Source organism: Egretta garzetta, unplaced genomic scaffold (genome assembly GCF_000687185.1).
Source record: "Egretta garzetta isolate BGI_Z169 unplaced genomic scaffold, ASM68718v1 scaffold246, whole genome shotgun sequence".
Classification (NCBI taxonomy): Eukaryota; Metazoa; Chordata; class Aves; order Pelecaniformes; family Ardeidae; genus Egretta; species Egretta garzetta.
This window is the reverse complement of record NW_009259976.1, coordinates 1,380,102-1,388,755: the sequence shown is the minus strand read 5'-3', so window position 1 is coordinate 1,388,755 and position 8,654 is coordinate 1,380,102. Positions and strand designations below refer to the sequence as shown.

Sequence of the window (8,654 nt, the reverse complement as noted above, 5' to 3'; positions counted from 1 at the left end):
AGCTGCAGAGCCTTGCCACATGGCATGTGCTTTTGGGCAGTCTTTTGTGCTGGCTGGCAGTGACACTGAACCACTGCAGTGGGGAAAAGCTAACAGCAGCAGCTGGAGTTAATGAATCCTACGTCACCCTGAAACAGAGATGGGAATCCCGGAGCTCAGGAGGGTTTCATGGAGGTCTGCTGCAATCTTGATGTGTGAGTGACTGAAGGAGATGAAAGCCCATCTGGATGGGCTAAGGAATATGTATGCACTTGAATTTTTTTGCATTGCATTTAATTCAGTGCTTGCACATTAGTTTTTTTTCCCCCATCTCTTTTTAAGGTTCATGTGTTTTTCTGGGTAAGGAAAGATATGAGTGGTGCATATTGTTAGATGAATGTCTACTATGATTCTGTTATTGTGTGCTGGGCCTTTAAAAATAAAGTGTTCCCCAGGCTGTTGTCTAGAAGGGATTGCTATGCATCAATGCAAGATGGCCCTTACAGTGAGTTACACGCTTGTTTTTCTCTCGTGTAGTTGTTATTTCTCTCCTTGCTTGTTTGATTTAATTTGAAACAAAAGCTATTCTGGTTGTAGTCAGTTTTGATTTAGGTGTTCAGGAAATGGAGCAGGATTAGGTCTGCGGAAAAGATCACCGAGAAAATCCTACAAGAACAACACATTGCTTCACCCACCATCCCGTGAAAGCCAGGTCTGGTCAGGACATTTCCTCTGCACCACCCCGACCCTCTGGGAAGAGATTCTGAACTCGACAATAATCCAGGGCGATTTTCTTTCCCCTTTGTGCTCCCTCCCTCCAAAATAAGGTCCATGTATTATAACCAATGGTCTAGAGAGCTGAATGGATCCTTAGCTGCAAAACTCATATAAGGGTTCCTGATAATGAGAAAATATTTAAGAAGCCATCGATTTCTTTCATTTATCACTGGATAAAAGTCTCAAATATCAGAGATATATCTAGAGAAGCTGTGGGTCAGATGCTTCTACCACGTATGTATTTTTGTCACAGAATCAGCTCACTTGCATCATAGTTTGGGAATAAGAGACTCAGCAGCCTCTAAGGTGAACTTGGCCTCACAGAGTGCGCCTTCCTAGGGGGTTATTTTATTCTCTTTGTTGTACCTTCCTGTCAAATATGATGGGAAATCAATGATGAATAGGAGGTCCCTAATCTCCATGGATACTTGTCCCTGCATGGTGTCAAAATCTGAGTTGGCTGTTTATTTTCTCATAATTTACATATGACTAATTTACTTAGCAAGGGGAGGGGAAAGAAGGAGGCTATCTGGGGTTGAATTAAAAAATGAGAGAAAGGAAATTTGGCAGTGGTTCTCAATTGGAGCTGCTGGGAGGCCTCCAGAAGTCTGTCCCATACCTGCATTCCCTGAGCTCGTCATCAGCTCTCACGCTTTGTTCTGCGCTCACAGCAGGGTCTCGGGGGAACACAGCTGCTGCAGCTGCTTGTAGACCAAAAGGTGACCTTTTGAGTAGCCGAGAAATGATGCATTATTTAGTGCATTCCTGGCTAAAATGGAAATGAAATGATTTCGTGAGCAGAATGGTTTGTTTGTCCTTTCACTTGGATGCATTCTCTTTGCACCACACAATAGTGCAGCACACACACTGCTCCTCGTGTTTTCTTCTGGGTAAAGCTTTTGAGAAGACAGGCATTGCACTTTAAGAAACACTGGCTGTTAACTAGAAGAACCCTAGTAACCAAATGTAACAAGCTTCAGTTTAGAGGTACTAAGTTTGCAAAAACCAGCTTCTATTTAAACAATGCGTAGGAGTGAAAGCTTCCTGGTGAAGTGTATGTCTCTGGACTATCAGCTGATACTGATAAGTATCATAATCAGCTGTTACTTCAACATGAAGTATTTTACTTCTTCCAATTAATCAGGAGTCTCTTGGAAAGTGCCATAGCAGGACATTAATTACGGGGATGTTTAATGAGTAGAATATCTGTTGCTCACACATAGAGAGGCTTAAGCAACTGCTTCCCAGTGATCTGTGATAGCCAGGTACTCAGGAACCCTGCATATCCATCGGGCAAAGAAGGGGAGGCCGGTGGGAACAATTTTTCACAGTGTTGAACTTTAAATTTCCTATGTGATCTTCCAGACAGATATTCAAAGAACCTGAGGCTGGAGCCTACCTCTCTTGCTGACTGTGAATGAAGACCACAGTATACTCTGCTTCAAGTCCACCTGGTCTTGAACTTTATAAATGCCTTTAAAAGATATATCTAACAGTGTTTTTCCTTTGAATTTTCCAACACCCATTTACGAAGGCTTGAAAATTCACATGTTTCAGATGGAGAGCACTGAACTGTCAAGGTAACAACTGATCAGAGAATAGCCAGTTTTCTCCAAGAGATGAGCACATGGAGGGACCTGGGGGAAAATCCAGTGTTTACCAGGGATTTCGGTGAGCTCAACAAGCCCTGGAATGTAGGAAGGAGAAGAAATCTGCACAAATGAAGAGGTGCCCAGCAGACCATGCTATCTCATTGGAGAACCCAGTGGTAAAAATTCTCCATAAAATGATAGGTGTCTGCTTCCATGGGATTATCTTTATTAGTAAAAGATTAGATGCGGTAAGGCAAGTAAACAGAGATTCCATAAATGACTGCAAGTGTTTCAGTTGCCTTTTTGGCATCATCTTAATTGTTACAACAAACAGCACCAGATTACAAGAATGACCACCTTTCTACTCAGAAGGTAAACTGCCTTTAAAAAGAAAGGAATGAAACCTGGCTTTATGATTTCTAGGATCCCAATTAATTAAAATGGACATGACTAGAGAAGCATAAACACCTGAGCAGCTTTCAAGACGTTTCTCCAGCATGTTCTTACTGACTCCGAGCCCTTATTTCCAACCACCGTGTCTGCTCATCCTATTGCAGCACTCTTCAAACCAGCCTCCCCCAAAGGATCCAGCAGATGCAGTCTGGGAGAAGAGCCGAGCATAAGCTGGTAAGCATTCACTGCAGGGAGTTCTAAGTGCTGTGGGATTTAGTCAAACAGCAAAGTACAAATTTCTACTATGACTCATCTGGTGTAAAACTAGTGCTAAGTATTGTACATAATTAAGACAACATTATTACAGTGAGATAGCACTTCTTTTTTTGGCATGGTTAAAGCCTTGAGAAGCTGTAATGTTTTCAGCCTTCAGAGCTGTGAAGAAGATGAAGACTTCTGATGGGAGTTCATTCTAAAGAATGTCATGGCTACAGTGAGTTTAGATCATAATCTGCGTTATTCCTGAAGCTCTGCATGTGTGTTTCGGTCGCCTTCATGAAAGGATGTGTTTTTTGTGAGAATAAACACAACCTTAAAGTAGTATTCATTAGATAAGACTTATAACGATGGCCTCTCTAGGCATTCCAAGGGTTTGCTGATTTTTATGTCCACAAATCACATATTTTATTTTGAGCCATGTTTCTCAAAGAGGTGCTATTGGTAGTTCAAGTAACAGACATAAAAAATTATATTTACCAGTGAATGCAATAGAAAATGTTGGCAATAGTGGTGTCAGAGAGCTATAGATTCTACATTTGAACACCGACTGTTAGCAGGTACAGAACAGAAGTATGTCAGCCAGTGGCCCTACCAATGGGTAAAGTTAAACAAGTCAGTTGTCATAATTTGCCTACTTGCCCCAGATTTTTCCTTCAGACGTCCACAAATCAGCTTTGTTTTTTATGAATGCATGTTCTCGATGAAAATTTGTTGTAGTATAATGCAAACAAATTCAGCTTATTGGTTGCTCAGAACCCATTTATTCAGGTTTCTTGCTTCTCATTATCCTTAATTGGTAACTGCTCTTTATGGTGTTATGATATTGTTTCTGTTCATTGATTAGCTGTCTGACTTGCAAGCAAGAGGTGGCAAATCAGATGGCAAGATGGTGTCATGGACCATTTTAGGGGACGAGACTTTGAATGAACCCATTTCTATCTGTGTATTCCAGTGGATGCCTTTGAAGTATGTTTATGCTCTTACTTGAAAATACATTGGCGGCTACTTCAACCTAACATTACCACCACTTTTCTTATCACTTCCTAACGTGCTTCTTGTACACCATTTTCACGCACATCTCCAAGGAATTATCCAAGTCAGTCACAGGGACTACAGAGTTTCAGGAAGAATCCCAGGTAAACAGGGGCACATGGGTAAAGATATCTGAGCCACGGCCAGTGAGCCCCTTCTTTTTGTATGAGTTGAACAAACGATAGTTTTTTACAAGTCTGAAGATTAAGAATTCCAGAGGCCTTTCTGAGAAAATGATTGTGTAATATAAAGGATAGGTCAATTCCTCTTTTGTTTGCACTGCTGTTTTCCGGATGAGTTTCCAATCTATTGGCAAAGTAGTAAGTGCTCCTCCAGCAACCAACCGCTGATGTTTTGAAAGGAAATCAAATACAGTGTAAGGTTGCGGAAGAAAATGGCTTGAAAGAAAAAGAGTGAAAGATTGCACCATTCCTATGATACCTGCAAAAGTTTGTGAAGATTACAGCTGGGAGAGAGATGGGCCAGAGAGAGATCAAGGGGTCACAGAGAAGATATCTGCCTGCAGAGCTTTGCCCTAGCATGCCTTCTTGCAGGCTCACAGCCTAGAACTTTGTAGAGGTTGATCTGTTAGGGGCATGCAGCCAGAGGTGGAATTGCAGGAGAGGATGGATAAGCCATGGATAAGCCTCAAATGGAGACGGCACCTGTTGACCATGGTTATTACCTTGGACTTTACATGGTCTTGGCAGGATTTACACAGCTTCTGGACACATGAGAGAAATACTGTGCACACCTATTATTCTTCATAACATAGGGTTTTAATATTAGCTGAGCAGCCAGGGACCCTGCTGCAGGTGCGTGCTGGAGTTGCCCTCCTGATGCAGTGCCTCTCAGCTGATCTGACTTCTACCTTTACTCCAAGTATGAGCTCATTACGAGCACAAAAGGAAAAGAATTTGTATTCCACTGTGCACATTGACAGTAATTTTGTGGATGCAGCACAGCGCTATAGAAAGACAGGTACATGTAGCGCTTAGAAGGCATTAATTTCTTCTTCTGTTTCTCCTTTTTTGAACCACGCTGCAAAAGGTTACAGTGGGAACAGCAGAGCAAAGAACTTGCAGACTTCACAAAAAGCAAAGCCTACAGCTTGTGCTGGACGGGTATATTTGGCACACATCTGCGATTATGAAATGACTTCTGAATTGCTTTTGAACTTCATCTGGATAATGATTCACCCTTTCAATTTCCTTTCTCCCTCCAGAACATCCGCCATTAACAAACCAGCCAGTTGTGATGTTTTACAATCCACACTTGAACCTACTTCTCAAAACATTGCACACTTCCTTAAAAAAGCAATTACTCAGCTCATTTGCACAAAGATAAGGTCAGTCTTGGGACTGAAAGATGGATCAACAACCCACTTTGGCAACCATCTTTGAAACGACTCAAGAAGCGGTTGCACTAGAGACTTGTTAAACTGCAACATCATGTTGCAGAAATGCAACATCAACAGGCAGCTCAAGTGTTTCTGACTTGGTTGAGCTGAGCCCATTACAGGATTTAGGCATATGCCTAAAGATGGAATTACTTACGCGACTGAAGTTAAGATATGCTTAAGTGTTTTGTTGTGTATGGGCCTACACACTGCATCTGTGTTTGTATTAAGAAGAAAAGCTGTTCTACGAGACATTTGAGCATTTTAAAGTGTATTTTTGTTCTCAACTGGAACAGGAAGTTTTACCCTGCAATGAAATTTAGGAAATCTTTAATTTCAGAAACCTTGTAGTTGAGCGTACTTGAAAACATCGTGTGTCAGTAATGTTGAAACGCTTTGTGACATTAAGATTGAAACATTGCATGTCCACATATGTTACTAAATTAATTAGAACCAACTGTCAGCTAAGCATGCTGGGATTGCCTGGGTTGTGTATTACCTACCCCCCCCCCCCCCGGGCGGGGGAGAGAGATCAAGCTTCTTGGCTGAGGTGCTATGCTGCATGAGCACTGTTGTTCAACCTCGCACTAAACCAAGGATATTCATGTGTGCATGATGTAGAGCTGGACCTACCAAACCCTGCTCAGCCCAAATGGCTTTATGTAGGGACATCTCAAGTGTCTTGTACCACGTCTTTGATGCGAGCGCTTCAGCGACACAGGGCATGGCCCCTGTGCTTGTGCTTGTAGGTGGTTTGGGTCTTCCTTGGCTTAGCAGTTCTGGCCTGGATGTATCCAAGATGACTCCGCACTGTCCAGGAGCCATGACAGTTTGGGCACAGCACAGATGGATGACCCTCATTTGCATCTGATGCTGTATATTACAAGTGGGCCCCTCTGAGGCTGAGGGCTGCAGGTCTGCAGCACCCAGGCTGGGTGCAGGACTGAGCTACAGCTACTTAACTCAAGCTGGATCTTTCCAGAAACTTTAAGATTCCCCTTCCTGAGCCCCCCGAGCCTGTCATGCCATAGACATCCCAGCATCCAGTACCTGGGGACTGCAGCTTGGCTGCAAACCTAAAAGTTAAAATGATCAAATCAAAGCTAAACTTGTTTTGTAACTTCTTGCTGTTTTACCATAATCAATTGTCATTTTCTTGCAAAATGCTTCAGTGTTATGGAATCAGCATTCACTAAAAGGAGACTGATGCATTGGAAAACATTCAAGCAGCTCTGTGAGTATAGAGCAAGAATGATAAACAAAGCCTTACCGGACTGAATATATGGTTTGTTCTCCCTGTCTCTAGATACAGCGGCTGTTCAGAAGGGAGTAGGTATCTGTCAGTAGTCTCTGAAAAGGGGATCATACAAATCATGCTTCCCCTGCTCTTCAAGTTACAGTCCCTCTTCTCAGTCTTGTTGCCTGGTGGACCAAGTAGGGTTGATCCCTAGGCCAAAAGCTTCTCTTTGGGTGTGTGGGATTGAGAAGACAAAGTGGTACTGAAGCAGTTGCTTTAGAAAAGTCTCTTTCTTTGGCCCAAATTTGGTGAAATTTATTCAAAAGAATGGTTTATCTAAAATGGCTTTCCCTGCTTAAGTCTCTGGGTAGTCATGGCTTTGCTTTGATGTCCTGTCCTTTTCTTTTGGAGTTGAAATAAAAATCTAAGGTCCACAGCCTTTCTGTCTTTATCAGCTTCTGGGTCAGCTGGCTGCAGCAGAGAAGTTGTCCACTCCCATTTTTGAGAGATGTTCTTTAGGTGCTCAGCTCCAGAAAAACCAGAAAACTTAGCTGGAGCCTGTGAATATTGTCCCTTATGAAAGACCCCTCTGCCCTAGCCTGGCTTCTCTCTTACTCTTTCTGTAAGAAATTAGGGCAGCCCCTAGTACCAAACCGACTGAATGCTTTGGGTTCGGATGTCAGTAAGAACAGGAGTGGGAACCGGGATTGTATGTTCATAAGAGACAATATGATTGTTTTTTTATTTTGCCACAGTTACTACATGTGCAGTTATATTTCTGTCTGAGGAAGCAAAACGCCTTCACAGATGAATACAAAAAGATGCATGTGTTTTCCCAAGGCTGAACTCCTGAGCTTGTATGTACTTTACTGTAATCTGACACTTATTGTAAGAAATATATCTTATGTAATTGGCAGCAGCAGGTATATATTCTGAGGGAAAAACGTTTATAGAACTCTATACTGTGTATCACTGATAATGATTTGCAGCAGTACCTTCCATAAAAGTAAAGGATAATTTAGCACTTCAAAGCCAGGCCTCAAAACCAAAATAAAATCCTTTTCTTTTTCCGTGCCTAGGCTAGGATTCATCTCACCTCACCGCAGACATCGGCAGCGTAGACACATATGGTAGGACCCATCACCCTAGGCTCCCTTTGCAGTCAATACGGGGAACAGGCACTTTTAGGCCATGATTCATCTGACCTATTTACATGTCTGCTGTAGGAGGAGATGAATCACTGCCTTGACTAGATCTGTGTGGAGGATAAAGGGAGTCTAAGATGGCCAGCTCAGATGTAGATGCTTATATGTCTCTACAGTTTGAATTTAGACTTGCAGTCTGGAACAACAAATTTTCAGAGAAGAGTTAAATTTCCTAAGCTACATTTTCCCAGCAGAATGTGTGTACGAATATATATATATATATGTGTGGTTTTTTCCTTCTTGCAACAGAAACATTTGCAACGTTATCTTTTGAAAACTGGCCCTATATCCCCTTCTCCAAATGTTCTACCATCTGAAGAGCTGCCATTTTCTCTCTCTCTGTCTCTGCCCCTCTTTCGCACGTACAGACGTGTGTACACATGCCATGTTTCAGAGCTGGGCCTTCTGAATTTTCAGCATTAACTTAAAATATACTCCTCTGTGTGTGGTAGCCGGAGCTGTTACACACAGAGAGATATATTAGCTGGTTTTGTTTTTTAAAAAAAACCAAAGCAAAATATGCAGACAAAACCACCAAATGAACATTTCTGAAATTTGCTTCTGTTTAAAAATATCATTTTTTATTCATATTTTCTGCTAGAATCTGCTCTACTCTGCCTGCAGCCGTGGTGTGGCAGGGCATCGTAGGAAGAGGAATGTCGGTTTCTGGGAGACAAGTACTGGTGCCGAGGGAGGGGGAAAACAGACTCCATCATCTTGGAAAGGGTGCGCATTCCCGAGCAAAGCTCTGAGAAGACAAG

The 8,654-nt window shown here is 42.3% G+C and overlaps 1 long non-coding RNA gene across 1 annotated transcript; it reads left to right on the top strand.

The window, feature by feature from the left end:
- The first annotated feature begins 1,776 nt into the window (after positions 1-1,776).
- On the top strand, positions 1,777-8,654 carry LOC118452466. Its single transcript, XR_004842229.1, has 4 exons — positions 1,777-2,021; positions 2,122-2,975; positions 7,444-7,545; positions 8,495-8,654. It is a non-coding gene; the product is annotated as an uncharacterized LOC118452466 (long non-coding RNA).